Source organism: Corvus moneduloides, chromosome 2, assembly GCF_009650955.1.
Source record: "Corvus moneduloides isolate bCorMon1 chromosome 2, bCorMon1.pri, whole genome shotgun sequence".
Taxonomy (NCBI): domain Eukaryota; kingdom Metazoa; phylum Chordata; class Aves; order Passeriformes; family Corvidae; genus Corvus; species Corvus moneduloides.
Genome location: NC_045477.1, coordinates 101,079,541 through 101,099,747, shown reverse-complemented (window position 1 = coordinate 101,099,747; position 20,207 = coordinate 101,079,541). Strand labels below are relative to the sequence as shown.

The following is a 20,207-nucleotide window of genomic DNA, read 5'->3' as shown; positions in this document are numbered from 1 at the left end:
TCCAAACTCTATTTTCTGGTGCCATGAAAGACAATAGTGTTCCACAGAAACAGATTTTAATACTTTTTGACCTGCACAGTTTCACTGGAAACCACTGTTTATGGAAATCTAGTGCAAGCTGAAAGGAATCACAAGTGATTAAGAGAAAAATGAAGTTCCAGCCTATTGCCAGATTCTCATGTGCTGTGTGGCTACTAGAAGGCGGCCTCCACGGTTAGTATTCAGACAGTATTTTGCTTCAAATTGTAGAGTTTGGAACAGGAATTTTGGATTTACTTATATTCAGTCTCAATAGAGATACTGTTCTTGTCCAGATATTTCATCAAGACATCATAAAGATGTGCACTAGCCTTCCTCACCAACATTTCCATTTCTAGGGAAGGAATTTCACATGTACAAGGAGTAAGGAAGCCACGGCGTGGAAAGCGTCCACTTCTCAGGCTTTTGTTTTCATCACACATGAGCTGCACCAGTGTCAAAACTTTTATAGAGAAACTACTTTCCTTATTCCTAGGAAAAATGCTAGCTTTTTTTTAGATAAAAGAGATCCTTTTACCTGTAACTTCTTCCAGCTACTCCTTACAGTCTGTAGGGGTAACTCCTGGTGCCCTATACTTCCACTGAGGTCTCATTTTTATTCCTTGCACACTTGCTCATTGGAGAGAGAAGGACCTCAAGCCTTGATCTCATAGAAGTGACAATGTCACCATACACCACCTGCACAAGTCACAGTAGCATTTTAATGTGCTTTTTGGGCTGATATTTGTTCTAATTCTTACTTATTTCTAACTTCTTTCTTGTTTTCTTCATAGAGGGTATCATGCATTTCAGTCTTGTAATGGACCTGAGCATCAAATCTACTTAGGTCAATACACTGAGCTGTAAACTAATATGCAATATAATACACTGAATTTTAACTGTGGAAAATAATCCCATTCTCAGAAAAGCAAACAAAGAGGTCTAATACAAGAGAACTTTTTCATCTTTAATTTACAAGATATGTAGTCAGAAGTTTTATTGTAAATATTGTTTTGACTAATGCTTTCAAAAACTACTCCTCAAGCAGTTAACATATAGTCTCTATTAGAAAGAGGACATTAGAGGTAAAAATTAATGATGTCATATTAAACCTTAAATACATGTTCTCTCTTATTCCAAATTTAATGCAGATAAAATCTTTGTTGTCTTGGGAGGATTTTATAAAACATTAATATGTTCCTTGAATTCAACCTTAAAGTTCCATACAATAATTTAGTAACTCAAGTAATCTTGTATATTGGCAGGAGGAGATGCAGGATTTGCTTTTATTTTGATTTTTTTTTTTTTTTATTTAAAGTGTTAACCTAGTCATATTATTATTAAAGATTTCTGGAGTTTTATTGATCATTTAATTCATCAACAGCTTGGAGGAAGAAAGCCTATGAAAATCTTAATATCCAATATCTTGCACCTGGGGATCATTATGTCTTTTGCTCTATGGAAGGAGTCCTTAAAAATCTGCCATCTTTGTTCTGCCTGCTTGTTCCTGAGGGTTCTTTCCCACACAGTCCTGTTGAGTATATCCTTGAAGAGCTGGAAAGGGTCCTGACTTTACTGTTTGTCTGACCCATGCCCCTCTGGACTGTGAACTCCACCAGTGTGTGATCACTGCAGTCCAGGCTGCTTTAAGTCTTGACCCCACAGGTAGGTCACTTACATTGGTGACCCTCAGGGTCAGTATCCTGTTCCTTCTAGTAGGGCTGTTACCTGCCTGAAGAAGTTATCCTCCATGCATTCTAGGAATCTCCCAAGTGGATTCAACCCACAGGTTTTCTAGCTTTTACTCTTCCAATTCTCCTCCCAATCCTGGTGGTGGGGGAGTGAGCAAGTGGCTGCGTGTGGCTTGGCTGCCAGCTGGGGTGAAACCACAACATAATGCAACGAGAGTATAATAGCTATTTTTGTTCCTTTGCACATGTCTCCCTGAAAATATAGGCTATTTTATGTTTTTCCAATTCCCTAAATTACAGTCTATCAAAATATATCAGCTGATCAAAATACAGCAACTCCATACTTGTCAGCTAATAAGCATGAACTAGTTTCGTTTAATAAAGCATTAGAGGTGAAACTGTCTATTAGATTTCCTCCTCATGACAGTGCTGTCAATTGAACAGCAATTACCACTTTTTGGTTAAATATGGAGGGGAAATGACAGATTCATAATAAGCAAACTTATTTCTTCTCATAGCAATTCTCTTGGCATCAAAAGTTTTGGTAAACCAAAATTTTAGGATTTTAGCTGATGCAGCTGTCAGCATACTACATACAATAGAGGTTGACATAGTTTATAATTAGTTTTTGTTCTTTCTGTCTCTCATGATGACTGTGGAGAGATCAAAATTGAGAAATCTGCAGAGGCAAGAAAGACATCCTTTGATGTGGAAAATAATCCAGGGAGGATGTGGAAATGGGCACTGGAATGGAAAGAGGCTGCTGTAAAAGATCAAAAGAAATAGGTCCCAAAGAGAACTGGCTGAACAGTAATTGGATGTTTCCTTCTGAAGGGTCTGATTAATGGTAGCAGAAGTATAAATTTACCTTAGAGCTTTTTCCTTGTTAGCTTTGTGTACATATAAACATATTTATAAATATGCATAAAGTTATTGCACAGTATTTCAACATAATTTGTGCCACACTGTAGAACTATAACAATTTTAAAAGAAAACCAACATACTAGATACACAACATACTACGTAGAGATCATGTATTGCTTCAAATGGTGGCAACTATGCTAAAAACTTATATTGTTATCAAGATACTGATTTCATAGGGATTTATAATTCTTCATCATACATTAAGACAATTAAAAGACAGAAGGTTGTTAGGGCAAACTTAACTCCTGCACAAAAACTTGAGAAATCTAAAATTATGACAGATTAATAATAAAGCTGAGTAGAACTCTACTTAGACCATTGCTTTGGGAGAAGTTCAGAAAGGGAAAACTTGGATGCTCTAAACAGGATTTTGTAAGCTGTAATGTAATTAAATACTGTAGCAATGTTCTTAACAAAGGAAAATTTTCATTTATATTTCTAATTATATTTGCCCTGTATTTTAAAGCACAACTGAAAAATACCAGCTTGCCAAATAGCAGAATCATTTTCAGGGCCTAAAGTATCTTTAAATAGGTGCATATTCCTTTCTCTCTAGTTGGGTTATGAAATGTTCTATTTTAAAAAACTGCATTATACTATAATCTGTATTGTCATAAATATTACAGCCCAGGTCACAATGATTTTGATAATTCTTTGAAAGAAAATTCCTAGGGATATAGCTTGGTTTCAGTTGCATACATTACCTTAGTTGCATATTAACAGATTCCTGAAAAGCAATCCAGATTTAACCAAAGCACTTCTGCACTTCATTCCCTCATTTGCATGCAATTTGCAGTTATGAATAACAACTTTTCTCATATCACTCACAAATAACTGTGTAGTGTTATTTTATAGTGTTTTTGAGTTATCAAATGGCCTTTGGAAGATTATTATCAAGGTTTTATAACCTTTATCTTCTCCTTACTTGACAAAAGACACCGACAACAGACAAATGAGGAAACAAGTTTCTCCTTTGTGGAAATCAGTGGGAAATTTTTCCATTCCCTGACTTTGACTTAAGCATGATTCTGCAGAAAATCTTATTATCTTACACATAATTAATTTGAAAATTAATAAGCCAAATAAGTAACAGGTATTTCAATCATCAGTGGTTTTTTGGGGGGGCTGTTTGTTTTGATATTTAACACCATTTTAGAAAAATTGGATGACTTTTTAACATAAATCACCTGATTCTTCCTATCGTTGCTGACTACTACAAGTCACTATTTATGTATTATACCTTTAACATAAAATTGCACATGATTTTTCACCTTTTTTTGCACATGTACGTTTTTCAGTGCTTTGTCATATAATCTCTTTTATAACAAGTGTCAGTTTATACAATCTTTCTTACAAAGTGTTTGATTTTTTTTTTGTTCTGTTCATATTTCCTCTGAGCACTCTTAATTTGATCCACAGCTAATCTGATGGTAGGATGCTCCATGCTGAATACAGAACTCTGACTGAATGTAGATTCAGGGCACTGCAGGATTCTAATCTGTGCATTTAATGTGCACAGCACATCTTCCATGATCTATGTTTTTAATGAAAATATAAAATGAAAACTGGATTAATAAAAATTCTTCTCCCCAAGAAAGAAATCCATGTATTCTTTTCATTTTCACTGAGAACTCTAGCTATCCTTTTAATGTGAGGTTACCGGTGTTTTCTAACAACTTTTCACTCATCCTGAAAAAATTTCATAGACATTATGGTTCTGTTTTATAATTATAGACTATTTGGATGAGTATATTTTCTTTCTTTTTTAAATAGTTGGAAGGTTTTTGCTTGTTTTGTTTCTGTTATATTTTTTCTTCATGAATTATGAATATTTCTGTATATTGAACCTTCCTTTGACTTCTTCCCATTCTAATGTAAATAGGGGAATATTCTCTACCTGGATATTCCTTCAGGCATGGCACGTTATAAACTGTGTGTTAGCAAGTATTTGTCTCTCTCTCTTAAATTTTCTTCTTTATTCTTTCATACCTTCCATCTTTCTTTTTTTACCTTTTTTTTAAGCATCAATTTTAATTATCACTCAAAAAATTAGACATCTAAAATTTAAAATGCTATTCTGATGTAATGAATCATGGTATTTGCAGGATTTTTAAAAACTAATATAAATCTATAGCAAAACCAATGCAAGAAAAAACTTTACAAACTTTGGTGAGAATTAGCATTATAAAAGAAGTTTAAAAACTTTTAATAATCTCAGTCTATTATCTGGGGAAGTAAAAGTAGGATATTTTTTATTTGCTAAACCTCTTTACAAAAGAACCAACATAACAACAGTAATTGAATATCCTCATCTATTTCAACTGAAGCAAGAGCAGGCATTTATCCTTGGGGCTAACCAAATACTGACCTCATCTTTCTTCCAAATAACCTATTTATTTCTTGTAGGAATTGAAAAAGAAAGAAAACAAATAATTACTTACCAGATTTTATTTAACAGAATTCAGTTAAATGGTGAAAAAATAAAAGCATGGTCCACTGACTTCAATAAAAAGCCTTGAACTGTGAAGGGATATTTTTGTTTTTCTAAAAGAAGTTATTAAAATTAAATAGTTTAATATACAGCCCCACAGCCTAGTAGATACTTCATAAAATCTCAGTTTAATACAGCTAATATTTCCTGGAATTTATTTCATTCTTACATACCGTTCAGCTGAAAAAAAAAAAACAACCCAAAAAATCTGAAAAGCATAAAAACTTGAAAAATCCAATACTGATCATTGGACATACAGGTCTAGACTTTCTCAATGCCAATGGACAGACTGTAATAGTGGTGATTGGAACAGGTTTTTAACTGCTTTCAAAATTCATGTGCAGTTCCCCTTCCTCCATTTTTCTTGTTGCAGTAGCAGAAATTATAAACAAAACCAAAACCAATCAAACAAAACAAAACAAAACAAAAAAAAAACAAAAAACCAGAACAAAAAAAAAAATCACTATATATCTTCTGTCAAATAAAATGCTGGTTTTTATTCCATGCTATGAACATAACTTATGCCTTCTATATTACATGGTAGCAATGAATGAGAGATAATCGTAAATGACTGTGATCAATTAAGTCATAAAATATTGGTCTGCTTGGTCCTCAGATATTCTTTCCCTTCCTGCTAGACTTAAAAACTCAATACGATTTAAAATTGGGCTTTTACATATAGAAAGTGTAAGAATAATGTCTTGAATATCAGATATCAGCACAAATATTAAAAAAATTACAGTAAATTAAAGACAAAACAGAAAGCTAACTCTTCCAAAACACTGAAATGCTTACAAATAACCTGTCCTTTGTTGTAACTCCCTAGTTCATTAAGGCTGAGTTATTTTTGTTCCAGACACTGTTATTTATAAATAAACAAGACAGATTAGAATAGCCTTCCTTCCAAAAGCCATATCCACCAGAATAAAATTATAAACAACCCATCCTACATTAATCAGGTAGCCACTAGAGATGAGGCATGGCTCATCTGTTCACACTTCCATGAAAAATATTTGAATCACTACAGATTTTCCTTTTTTTCCTGTGAAAGAATAAAGAGGAAAAAAAAAAATCTGTTACCAGCAAAAAGGTTTAAATTCTACTTTAGGGATGAGAATCAGTAGTTTATCCTTTCTAAAGTAAAATTCCATTCCAAACTCACTTCTGGTTATAATCCCACATCTAAGACAATTCATAGGTAAATATACTGATATTTTTGCCAGCAGTATGTATTAATTAATAATAAATTGTCTGCCTATATGAAGCAGAGATTAAAAAATAAAGAGATGGAGAGAGAAAAATAAAAATAATGAATATGGAGTTGATTTATATTTCAGCATTTATATAATCTGAACATCCAATTAATTTTAGCAGTATTTTTTAATATTCCTTTTCACAAAAGTGTGAGTGAAGAGCTACACTCAAAGTTGATGTAGGAAAAAAGCTATTATGTCTGCGAATATATATTTAGGATGGTAATTAAAGGAATATTGTAGCAGTTCAAATGGATTAAGAAGTCTAACTAATATTAAAATACTTGAGAAATGTATGGATAAACTATGCTTGTCTGGGACTCTAAACATCTATTCTGGATGATCCAAGAGGTGTAATGTTCCAAGGATTTAACAGCACAAGACTTAACAATTACAAGGGGTACTTCTGCTATCCAGATTCTAAGATATAAAAGTACTGTATTAATGCTTCAGTTCCACAAGATACTTCAGAATTAATTAAAACATATGTAAATAGTGTTAACAATGGGATGATTTTTGATCTTATTCCTGCAAGGGGAAAAGGTCAGCTAACTTTTTAATATGTAATAAGTCATAAATATTTGTCTGGTGTTCAGAAAATCTATATGATGCATTAGTTAGGAATGCTGCCTTTCGAAGAGGTACTTCATGACTAGTATCACTAGTAGAGAATTTACACAAAGAAAAAAAATAATGAAGAAAATACCAAGGACTCTCACTTATTTTTGCCTCCACATCAGTGCAATCTGTCACTAAATTCAGTGGAAAAAAGTCCCTATTCCATCAGCAGGATACAGCCAAATGGTGCACATTTTAAAATGTTCTAGGTGCAACTTTGGCCAGTCAAAACTCACTCTATATTTACTGGGTTTTAGCTGTGTCCATTTTTACTCAGATACTTTATTTTCTATCTTCTTTCATCTTTTCTAGTAAATGTATGTGTGATAATTATTTCCATCTTGTTCTTCATCCTCTGCAGCATGGCTGATATCTCCCATCAATCACAGTTACATGGAGCTTATGTCTTTATCCCTGCTCTATCTGTACACAATTTCTATTGCACTCTGATATGAATTCAGTTACTCAGTTAAGAACCCAATCCAAAGTATCTCATATCCTAATCTTTTTTTCCTAAATATTTTATGCTCTGCTTCTTGCCAGGGGAGGTACTGATGTCTAAGTCAATTATATGTACAGCTTTGCTGTTTTCAGGTCCCATTGTCATTTCCCTGTGAAAGTTAAACAAATTAGTAATTTATGACCGTCTTGTTATTAAACATATCTAACAGGCTAGCAAACTCTGCCCATTATCTACCTGGACAAATAGCGTTGGAGTTTTTAAAACCTGGTGAAAAAGAAAATTCAGAAATCTCTTGCCATTTTTTAAAATCTTACACAAGTTTAGGTGTATAAAGTTACCATACCTCAGAAGTGATACCTTGGACATTGAAAATAGTTTTTCAGCAATGGGGTAACTAATATCTGTGTCATCTATTAAGGTACCTGAATCCTGTCCTTTTGCTTTACTTTATCAGCCTTCTGTTTTGGAACAATCAAAAGCTGTGCAATTTTTCCTGGTGATTTTCTAGATTTCACCAATGGTGAGTTATTTCTTTCATTGGCTTTTTCCTTCCTTTGGTAAAAAAAGAAAGAGTACCTATTTGCTTAAGAATTCCTAAAAAGAAACATAACATAGAAGTTATTTTTAGATAGGATAGTTTCTCATAGTGTAAAATTCACCATATAGAAGAAGTCCTGAAAAAGTTCTATTTCTTTCCTATAAGGAGTTAAATTGAAATTTAGTGATACATAGTCTGTTTGTCGTGTAGCGCTGTAATATTGTCACTGCTATGACAGGCCGTAGGTGGTGTACTACCTTTGGAAGTCCTCAGGACTGAGTCTTGTTCATTTTGATCTGTCTGAACTTTATATGCCTGCAGTTTTGTTTTCTTGGTGTAGGTGTGATGCTAATTTCTCTACTTGAAGAAGTATCTGTGGCTAATTTGTTTTATTCTTGTTTATTTTTATAAAGATACCAGAGTTTTACAGCCATAATAAACATTAATCTATGAGTGATATTTGTAACTCTTAACACAATGTTGTAGTATACAGAAATACTGCCCTGATATGTACGACAAGCTGAGACAAGTGTGTAGGGTAGAGGAGCAGAGAGGTGGAGTGATAAAACATGGGGTATAGGTCTGGCACTGGAAAACTCACAGATAGAAGTAATTCATAAAATGTCAGTTAAAGAAATGTAAATGAAGGTGGAAAAAAAAATTGGTTTAATGGTAGCAAAGATTAAGGAGAAAAAGTATCTAAAATATACAAAAGTCAGACATGGAGACCAGTGAAGTAAAAAACAGTTAACAAACACATGAAAGTGACACCAAGTTGATCCTAAAGCGTGGAAGAAAATATGTACGTCAACAGGATATATTATCTGATGAAGAACTCCAGAAGTGTGTTTGCTTCCCACTCCAGCTGCTGAAACCACTGGCTTTAAGACCTGGGGGAGCAATGAAAAGGTGAGCGTAACCTCAAGAAAAAGGAATGGTAACGATAAATATGTAAGTTACAATTTTAATGGTATGATTATTGCTATTGAGATCTTCTCTATAGGGAAATATTGTAAGTATTACTATTTGCCTTTTTTGTGTAATAATTAGATCTAGACTAAAAATTATTTTTAATTAGATTTTTAATATTTAAATAATAATGATAATAATAATGAATTCTTAGCTTTATACCTTAAATGCATTTTCTGTTTGAGCATAAACAAGATTGTGGGAACAGTTTACTTTTTACAGAGCTAATCTTTATGAACAAATTGGTTTCTCTAGTGAGAACTACATTCCACTAATAACAAACCACGTTTGAATTTCTAAGTATGTTGCATATATAGTGTGTTTCAAACAGAAATTTGATTTCCTCAGTAATTACTTGTGTGAAAAAGGAAAAAAAAGAAAAAAGGAAAAATATTACTACTGTAATTATTTCCCAGACAGCAGTATCCCACTTGTGTTTTGGAGAAATCAGTGATGCTGGCAATGATCTGATATAACGTGTCCCAAGCTTCACTGCATTTGAAATACGGTAATCTCCCTACATATTTTAAGATGCTCATTAACATTGTTATTAATTAATAATAGAAGTTTTTAATAATAAAAAAAGAAAGTATTTCCTCTAATGCTTCTTATATGTGTTTCAAAAATAATGTTTTATTTAAACGTACTTTGTAACATGCTGAAAACTAATTTGCTCTATTAAAATTTCAGTTTAAATGGCAGTACTTTTTTCATAGTAGATTTGCTAACAACCAGATGAAATCAAACCTTTTTAGTGAACTAAAATGTTTTGCTGTGGGACCTTTGTCCTGTCTGCATGGCAGCTCAGGAAACTGGCCTGAAGGACAGAGTACCTAGAAGAACCTGGATAGCTGTTTATGCTGCAGCCACAAGGGTGTGTGCAGATAATATTAGAAATTTGAATGTCACTTCCTGATAGCACAAAGCCAGGAATTTATATCCTTCTTCTAAAGACATTAGCCCTGAAAACCTGATGGATTCTAGCTGTTAATCAACCCAGAATAAACGATGTCATCTTTCCAGTGAAGACAGCAACTCTGCAGGCAGCATCTCCAGAAGAATGTTACCTAAGGCAGCAGCCACATTGCCATTCAAAGAAACCAGGTTCACACAACACTCTTTCTTTTGGGATACTTCCAGGGGTTTTAAAAAATAGAAAACAAATGACCAGTTGAGGTTGTGTTTTCATGCCATCAGTGAACAGAGAAAGATGTATAATAACTACGAACAGAGTAAGTATTTCAGAAACTAGTAGACTAAGTGAAGTTCTAGTAAATGCCCCTCACATATGATGAACAAAAATTAAGAGGACATCTGTATTTTTTTTTTTTGGTGTCATTTTTCATGGAACAGCAGAAGTATCTTGTAATAATAGCTTAATAATTACAGAAAAGTTATCACAAAAAAAATTTCATATTCTCTAGTATACAAAGCAAACATCCTAAGAAAACAGCAATAAGATCTGTGAGTGTGCATGCATGTATGCATGTGCATGGTTGTATCTGGGGGAGTACAAGTCTTTTGCAGATTTCTAAGGAGGAAGAAGGATGATTTTTCACAGATAAGCCTGCAGAACAAGAATTTGGACCGAATAGTCCATATTAAATTCTTCCTATATACATCTATACAAATCTAAAATTGGAGTTTCCAACATTCAGTTAAAAAAAAGGTTTTAAAAAAAATTATATCTTTCCCCAGTTCTCAACTTTTAATTATACTTTTACTCATATCAAGATTTGTAATGTAGTCATAATATGATAATTACTTACTGTTTTTATTCCAAATCTATTTTCAGTACATATAGAATCAGTGCTATTACAGTGTTATTGGTACAACTGTACAGAATCTCTGGCTCCAGGATTGCACTATATAAGAAAAAGCAAAGAAATAAAAAAGAAGAAAGACAAAACTAACAAAGTTTAAAAGTTATGAAGTGCATGTAAATTAGCTCCTTAAAAAAAAAAAAACTGAAACTGAAAACAGTAGAATTTTTCTAAGTATAATTTTATCCACCTTATCCAAAAATCTCTTGTTTTTCCCAACCAGTTACATATCCTCTGCATAACCTGCGCTCTTCCTAACCTCTTTATGACCATTGTCTTTCACAAAAAAAACCATGTATAATCAGTGCCTCATGTTCACATCAGCTATTTTAAATCTTAGAATTAAATCTATTCTTCCAGTATATGACCTGTTGTTTCAGTCTGTTATTTCCTAATAGAGTTTGGCTGGGTTTATATCAATTCTGAATGAAAAGACTGCTATTATATGGGCTAGACTCAAATTTAGGATGTCTAAGTAGCTTTCCCCAATATAATAATGTAAGACAGTAAAATATAATTGTTTTCATTATCTGTTATCGTTAACATTTTAATCTCTCTCAGCTGTTTGGGGCAATAGGCCCAAAGTTATTGCAGGTTTAAAAACCATGTAAGTAAATCTGCTTGCAGTAGTTCCAATTCTGGATATGTCTGTCATTCAAACTGACACAACTAAACTGTTTTCTGGACCATAAAGCAAAGTACCAGCTCTTTCCTAAGAATTCTACACTTCTATGGCTGAGTCTGAAATTAAAAATTGTGTTAAGAGGTTTGGCTCATTTGTTAAAGCAAGATGACACTCTTTGTGGGGTATAGTCCATCTGAGGAAGATCATGTGAACAGACTTTTAACAGAGAATTCAGATAAAATCCTGGGCTTAACTTAAGATCTCTGGACCATTCTTTCTTTCAGGTGATAACTTTTTGAGGGTTGAGTAACAAGCACTTTAAAAATCAATGCATGATAACAATATTATGAATGGTTGTAGGAATTAGGTTGTTGGCATTTTGCCAAATGAGTATTACAGGATGGCTGAAGGCAAAGATGCATGCCAGGATTAGGGGATTGTCAAAAATAACATAAATGCCTTGTGATTTATTCCTAGATTATTTCTTCACTATTACGAATATTGAGAGTATGCAACAACTGTCTTTCAGATGAGTAAGCTGTAAAGGTATTATTTTCAGTTTTAAAGTGTATTTTCATAGCCACCGTTTATATAAATTTTCTTTCATACTATTATGCATTAAAGTGATGCTGCTTTCTCTCATGGCAAAAATATGATATTGCCATGACCTCTTGAGAAAGAAAATACCATGAGCCTCTGATGTTACATGGATGACGTAAATTTAAATCAGCTCCTGTCTGTTGCCCAGGCATCTGGCAGCAGGCAGTCACGTTAATGAGGTGGCCAGCCCCCCAAAATCCACTCTCATCCACAAGTTCTTTAATAATGGCTGATTCTGTCTATTATAAAATGAATTATTTATTAATAGACCTGGAACTAACAGACATAAGACAAAACAGACTATTAATACACAGGGATAAAACAAAAGAAGATACTTGTATATATGCACAGAATTAAAGGTACCATTAAAATTAGAGCTAGCTAAGAAATAGTATAACTTAGGATTCCATGTTTCTTACCATCCAGTTCTTGATGGGGTACACATCGAAGTCTTTTCCCTCAATTTCCGGAAAAGTAGCCTCAAAACTGCATCCAGCTTTGGGGAGAAATCTTCTCACACGTTCCAGAGGAGTGTGTAAGAGACTTCTGCCTCTGTGACAATTGTGTGGGCTTTTATAGACACAACAACCATGTCTTTTGGTCAAAAATATTTCTTTCATCTCCTCCCACATTTGCTTTCCAGACTAAGATGTGTACTGAGGGCTTGGTCTCAGACTTCCGGGGGCCTGGAGGTGACATCCTGCTGAGCTCTCTGGCTCCTTGCTGGGTATTAGTCTGGCCTGAGTTATCACTTTCAAATGCCCAGCCATGAGAGAGGGGGGATGTCCTGCCACATCCATCCAAATGTGCCAGACATTCTAAATACTCTATAAACAGGAAATAAAATGATGCAACATCTAGTCTCCTAAATCCAATCAACAGCAAAATAGTATATTTTATTTTTTAAAAAGAAAAAATATTTTTTAATTCATGAAATATTTTTTAATTCATACCTCAAGTTATCTGGCCTTTATTCCTGATTTTAAAAAAACCCAGCATTTTTAAATAAGATTCTTCTTCTGTTAATATTCATATGGTTTCAGAAGACAATGACACCTCACTGCTATTCTAATTTTATTAATCTCTATAGTTTGAAAAGATATGCTTATGCTTTTTACAAGAGAAATGTTTCTCTGGGAGCAAAACTTTAGAAAGAGAGTAGAAAGTTAGGTGAGTAGGGTTTTTTTTAGATACCATCAAGGGAAGACAGATTGGTCCACAGGAAAGAATATGTGATATTCCTTAGAAGATACACACTGTCTTTTTTTTCCTGCCCACACATACAAAAAGAACTTCAGGACATACTGTGCACAGCCAAGAGTTAGAAATGGGGGCACTGCTGTTCTCTGTTCAACAGAAGCAAAGCTCAGCAATAGAAACTCTGTTGAGAGTAGAATTCAACACATTTAAGATTCATATTGTGTAACTTTTTTCCTTGGACTATGTTGTGCTGTACTGGAATAAAACCCCTGAAGGAAGCAAGGAAATATTTGATTTTTCAGGGTAGGGCACGGTACTGGAAGACAAAAACAGAGTAGGAAAAAAAATCTGTATTTAAAATTCTTTAAAAAATACACCTCTCTGAATGAAATTGCCATACTTCTTCCTTGTCACATTATCATATTTATAGCTTTAAGTACTTTTAATCTATACAAATTAGATTTTGGAACTCCTTAGAGGAAAGCCATATCTCACTTGATGTGCAAGAATTATCTTGTATACTGAGATAGTATAAGTACTACAAAAACTATGTATGTAAGGACAGCAATAGTAAACAAAACACATTCAAGATAAGATTTTATTTCTCCAGGCACCAAGTGGGATTTCTATCCTTTCATTCATTAATTTTAATTCTGTTCAGGCTGTGTGCAATAATTTTTGTGTTTTGAGACATGGGAATGCCATTTACCATTATAGTTGAAATTCAGAAGTATATTCTGGCAAGAGATGAGCATGTTGGGTGGTGCCTCTGAATTCACATACTCAGAAAATTCAGAATGTGTTTATCAAAGCTATCTTTGCAGTCTGAAAGGGTAGAAACTCTTAAAGGAAGTCAGAGACAGAGAAATTTCTATCAATATCCTAATCTTGTCTTTCCTGGAACACAGAGGATCACTGTCTTTGTTCAGGTTAAAAAAGAGGATTTTTTCCTTCACATGGGTCAATTCCCTTTTTTTTTTCTTTTTCTGGAAGAGAAGTGTGTATCCACTAGCTGTAGAAGTTACCTTGTAAAAGCAGAGCCTTCTTTCTTTGATTGCCAAGCTGGTTGGTTGAAAAAATTTCCTTTGTTTGCTGAGTAACTGTAGACTCTTGGGCTAATCTTTAAGGTAATTTATTTGGCAGATGGGGCTGTAGACAGTATTGAAAATAGTAGTCCATTACAGCCATCATGGGCAAGGGGGCAACTATTTTAAAATCAGATATTAGTGACACAATATCATGTATGGTGTTCCATCTCTGTTTCTGTTTCTCAACAGAGTATTCACAATACACGGGCAGAAGGTCAAAGTAAAGGGCTAATCCTGGAAGGCTGAGAGAATCCACAAAATAAAAAGAAAGTATCCATCATCTCTAGAGGAAATACAGACTTACCCTGGATCATGTCTTGATCCTACAGTACTCTAAATTTCTGAGAGAGGACTAATTAATTCTCTATAACCAGTGACACATAAACTATTGCTGTAAACCAGTGAAGGTAAACCTAATTTCCAATTCTGCCATGCATATTCAAAACTTTGTCTTTGAAATTGGAATTAATTAAAACTGGCAAAATGATCAGTTACTAAATAGCTGCAAAATCTCATTATTAAAAATGACCCATTTTGAATTTAATGAGTATAAAAGTAGTTTGAGACTTAGCTCTAATTTTGCATTTTCACTTGTGAATTCAGAATGCCAGGGTTCAGGCTCAGACTGTCTGCTCTCACATGCAGTTCATCACTGCTGCAAAGCTACCAAAAATAGTGGCAGCAGAGCTCCACCCAACACTCATGTACCTTCTCTCTGGAAACACTTCAGTCTTAGGACCATGCCTTTCTTCTGCATTTTCTCTGTTAAAGTATCTCTTATTTATTCAGGATCTTATATTTACTTCTACACAAACATTAATGACTGTTACAACCGTCTTACTAAGGACTACTAAAAAAAGAAGTTCGAGGTTCTCCAATAGAGAAGTTCAAAATAGTAGGAAGCCAATGACTCTTCATTCTGGTATGCAACTTCTACTCACTTCACTGGAGTCTGTAAAAGGGGAGGAAATCCTGAAAAATATTCTAATTGTCATTTAAATCACAAACTTGAGAGTGATCTTTGTGTCTCTATAAGTCCCTTTCTTTTTCTTTTTTTCCTCTTTCTTTCTTTCTTTTCCTTCCTCCTTTCCTTTCCTTTCCTTTCCTTTCCTTTCCTTTCCTTTCCTTTCCTTTCCTTTCCTTTCCTTTCCTTTCCTTTCCTTTCCTTTCCTTTCCTTTCCTTTCCTTTCCTTTCCTTTCCTTTCCTTTCCTTTCCTTTCCTTTCCCTTTCCCTTTCCCTTTCCCTTTCCCTTTCCCTTTCCCTTTCCCTTTATGTTTCCCTTTCCTCCTCCCCTACTTGGTTAATTCTGTTCTTAATGAATACTTATTTTCTTACCAAAGGTACTTAAAGGAAGTATTTAGACTGGTAACATCTGAGTTAAGCCTGCTGTGAATATGCAAAAAATGACATGGAAACATGAAATTAATTATGCATAAGTAAGGTACTTTGAGTTTCCAGTATCTGTTGCCACACATACTCTGTTTATTGTTACTCATCATATCCTTTTCTAATTATGAGGGTTGAACTACAGCATCGAAGGGTTCTTACAGTGCATATTCTAACCTGACCCTAGATTTATGTAAAAGAGAGCTCTATTCTTAGGCTTTAAGCAGGTTAAAGCATAAAATAACTTAAGAATGTTCAAAACAACCATGAGGTTAGATAACAACCTAAACATCATGTTATTGTCTTGTTCAGAAAGTTTCATGCTTTTGTCTGAGAATAATCATTGGGACATGGGAGGAAAAAGAACTGCTATTTGTCAAAAAAGATAAAGGAAATTAAGGTCCCTCAAGGGTATTTGTGAAGTTGCTGATGTGAAAAAATATGTTTAAGCTAGAAAATTAGCAAGAAAGAGCCTACTTGGCAAAATAACCTCCCAATATTTATCTAAAAATATACTGTAACGAAATTAGCACAGAACAACTTTCCCATTAATTATAAATTCAATTCTTATTTGGTCACTTAATTTAATATCCAGCTTTAATATTCTTGGTACATCACTGTTTGAAGGGGTGGGGGGGCCAGTGAGGATAGAAGGAATCTATCACAAACAGTTAGGGACAAATCATTCAAAATAACATGAACTTTAAAATTCATTAAATTACACTCTCCTTCAGACATATACATTCTGAATATATTTGTACGCAGAGGGCAAGGATTTTTGTTGTGACTCAGGTGAGTAGCTACTGCTGTGGCATCTGGAATATTTTCTGGAATGGTTTATTTAGGTCATTCTGACTTGATAAATAAATGTTGTTTCTGTATTCCTATTTTCATAAGCATTATTCTGAAACTTGCTTTCTCTACTTCAATTACAACTAAAAGAAACATCTGGAAAAGCTGTTTATTTAGAATTTTCTATTTAAGTGCCATACCCTGGAACTTAGAATTATTTAGTGACATGTATTTGCTAAATTGAAATATTCCTACATACTCATGTGATTCATCAACACAGTCTACACTACAGAAGATTAACTATAGGACAAATTGCTAATGTCTGCCTTTCAAAATGTTTTCACTTTATTTTTTTTAAAAAAGAATTATCTGAAGAAACTTCAATAAATCCATATAATATTTTTCTGAATTTTTTTAACCTTACAAAGTAATTTGTGTCAATTAAATTCACTAAAATGTCTTCAGACCAAAATACTTTAACTGCTTTGATTAAGACCAGGATGCTAACATCTCTTAGTGATGCATTAAAGTCTAAGTATGTAAAAGAACTAATGCTTTCACTTCTTCTGCATTTTTTTATATGTGCTGTATGCTTTCAAAACCACAGATATCAGTCACCCATCCTTTCTACAAATGTGTAATGGGGAAAGAAGGAACAAGGGGAAAGCTGGTGCACTTCCACATGACTATCAGCCTGTTTATCTCTTAAAGCTCAAAGGGTGTGCAACATGTCCTGCAGCATAGCACCTGGGCCTAACTTCTTAGGACAGTTATACCTCAAAAATCTGACAGTTAAAAAACCCCAAACAAACTAGATACTTAGAGGTCAAATAGTATGTCAAAGAACCCTCAAGGATCCTCAGGTTAATTCACTTTTTTATCTACTGAAATCTGATTTGACTTTTTTTTATTTTTAGCTTTGAAGAATTAGAAAAAAATGAGAACTCTAGAACGAGATTTTTCTGAAACAAGTTGTCTAGCTGATATATGATCTCAATTTATTTTTAAGAACTGTTTTCAGCTGTAATATTCATGCTACATATAAAGTGGCAATTAAAAGAAATTTATGTTGTATCTTACTAGGTAGAACTTACTAAAGAACAAGAAAATTATGCTTCATTGCTTCCCTCGAGGATTAAAATTGCCTTAATGGTCTAAGTTGTTTATGATGTACTCAAGACAGAATCTGAGCTAAATGGGCCTGGGCAGAATTTTTTTGAAACACAAAAAAGCCCTGCTCCTAGATTTACACTAAAGAAATGAAATGCTAGGAAATTCTGAAAGGAAAGTTACATGGGAAATAATGTAAGAAAATATCCATTGATTAGGGTATATGCATGCAACTGTATTTACCTGTGTTCTAAGTGTCAGAGTGCACAAGATGTACATTCAGAAAATTAAAACATTAAGTCAAAATATTTATATAAACCTGCAACAAGCCCAAGTCTTCAGTTTCCCTCTGTCACTGAGAACTGCATATTTTCCCATTTATTTTCTAACTTGCTCCAAAGAATTAAGACATCTTTGACAACTGAGAAGATTTTACTGATTGCTTCTAGAACAACATTTTAGAGGATTTTAGATTTCATTGTCATAAATGGATTTCTCAGGTTTTTGTCTGGGATCATTTACAAATGGTCCTGAATGACTGAAATGGAATATTTTCTGGATTCAAAAATAGATTTTAATAGATTTTAAATCAAGCATAATATTAACAAAATTTAGTTCATCAGTATATAGACATTTTGTCCTTGAACTATATATAAAAAATGATAAGTAAAAACTCTTGTATATACAGAAAAATTTAAAATAAGCAAGAAAATGCTACAGCGTCTACTTAATGTGTGAAAAAACAAACAAAAAGAAAAGAGTGTAATAGAATCCTTGATTCTTAATCAAGATTTATTGAATATCAACCAAAATCTAAACTGAATATTTCAGAGTAGCTTACCTGAATTTAACATGAATTAATTTTATGTTTATAGAGCTGAGACTTTCACTGAATGTATTAGAAGTCAAGAAAGATAATTAATATTAAAAGTATTTTAGAATAAAATATCCCTTTCATTAATAATGGAACAAGTCCAAGGGAAGAGCAAAGAAGGGCAGTTCAGGAAAGTGAAAGGGAAAATAAAATCCCACTGTATGGCACAGTGTCATATACCACTTTTTGCATTGGTGTTTATTGTTCCTTTCTAATACAGAATGTTTGCTGATATTTGCATCTCAAAGGATAAATAGTTGAAAACATTTTACCTAAGGACAAGCTTGCAAGCCAATTCTCCAATAAAAGGAAAAATAACTCCTGATTTCCCACAGCAACAGTGTCTTGCTCTTCAGAGTATTTGAAAGGAAAAGCTACAGAGAAGAGCGAGGACTGTAAGTCTCTGTGTTGCACAATTGAAATGTTTAAGGAAATCTTACTAAATTACACTATTTTTGTAAATTGCACTGAGGAAAATTACTAACAACACAAAATGTTTTCCACAACATGCTTTAATTGTGGACAGTTCCAAAATCATAGCAAATTTCTGAAAAGAGCAGATAGACTTCAAAAATCACCCCAAAAACTAGAACCAAAAAAACCAAAAAAAGCAACCAAACAAAAAACCAAAACAAAGCAAACTGCCCCCCCCCAAACCAACCAAAAAAACCCCAAAACCCCCAAAAGACCCAAAACAAAACTATGTAACTTTATATACAGACACACACATGCAGACTTATTTTAAAGGCAACAGAAAGCAGCCAATGTGGAGCATAGTTTCAGTCTTTGATATTAAATCCATGTATTGTGTCCTGAGCCATTCTGCCATATACCCACTTTTCCTTGGAGAAGTTCTGCTGATGAAACTCGCCCATGAATAACAGATCTGATGAAGAGCCTTTACATTAATACTGAAAGTAAAGCTACAGATGGTTTGTATTTACCAGCTCTGTTCACTTTCCATGGCAAAGTAAAATAGTCCCTTTTTTTCCATGAATAATAACAAGCGAGCCTGAGACCTCAGCCTGCTCAGCCACTGCACTTTTCTATTTCCATAAATCAATAGCATATATGTTTATGAAAATACATGGGTTTTTCTAGCCTAAGTATAAATCAGTGTTAGCTATAGTGAAACTATTTGCACCACAACAGAGTCTGGAAAACTATGACATGTCCTCTCTAATCTTAGGAAAGCTACTGGATATGTGGTCCATCTAACAGCAAGGAATCACATTTTTATCTAAAATTTACTGATTACAAACATTTTAATTTTTTTAAGTATTCACTATTTTTCTTCTGAGAAACAAAATAAAAATAAAAAACACCCACAGCTCAGTTTAAGCCTTTTCCAATTAGAATCATACAACCAGCATCTGAATCTGTTTTATTTGCAGTCCTTTGTTAAATTGTTGTAGAAAACAATCCCCCTTTAATCTTTCCTTCTCGAAGTAGAGCAGATCAGTTCTTTGTCTCTGTCTCTCCTCATATACTTCAAGAACTTCATCCCTCTAAGCACCTTGGTGGCCTACATTGGATTTATTCCAGTTTGTCAACACCTCTCCTGTACAGGGAGAACAGAACAGTATCTCGTATGTGGCCTCACCAATGCTGAATAATCACTACCCTCAATATTCCAGGTATGCTTCTGCTAATTAATGTGGCACAGAGTGTAGTTTGCCTTCACCACATTGGAACACAGTTAAGTTGATACAGGAACTTGTGTTTCCTAATCCTGCCTCATCT

At 33.7% G+C, this 20,207-nt stretch overlaps 1 long non-coding RNA gene across 1 annotated transcript; it reads right to left on the bottom strand.

Moving 5' to 3' along the window:
- Positions 1 to 8,325: 8,325 nt before the first annotated feature.
- Positions 8,326 to 12,565, bottom strand: LOC116436715. The gene is made up of 3 exons (XR_004237052.1): positions 12,433 to 12,565; positions 10,735 to 10,830; positions 8,326 to 8,886 (listed from the first exon to the last, which is right to left on the bottom strand). It is a non-coding gene; the product is annotated as an uncharacterized LOC116436715 (long non-coding RNA).
- Between the last annotated feature and the right edge of the window lie 7,642 nt (positions 12,566 to 20,207).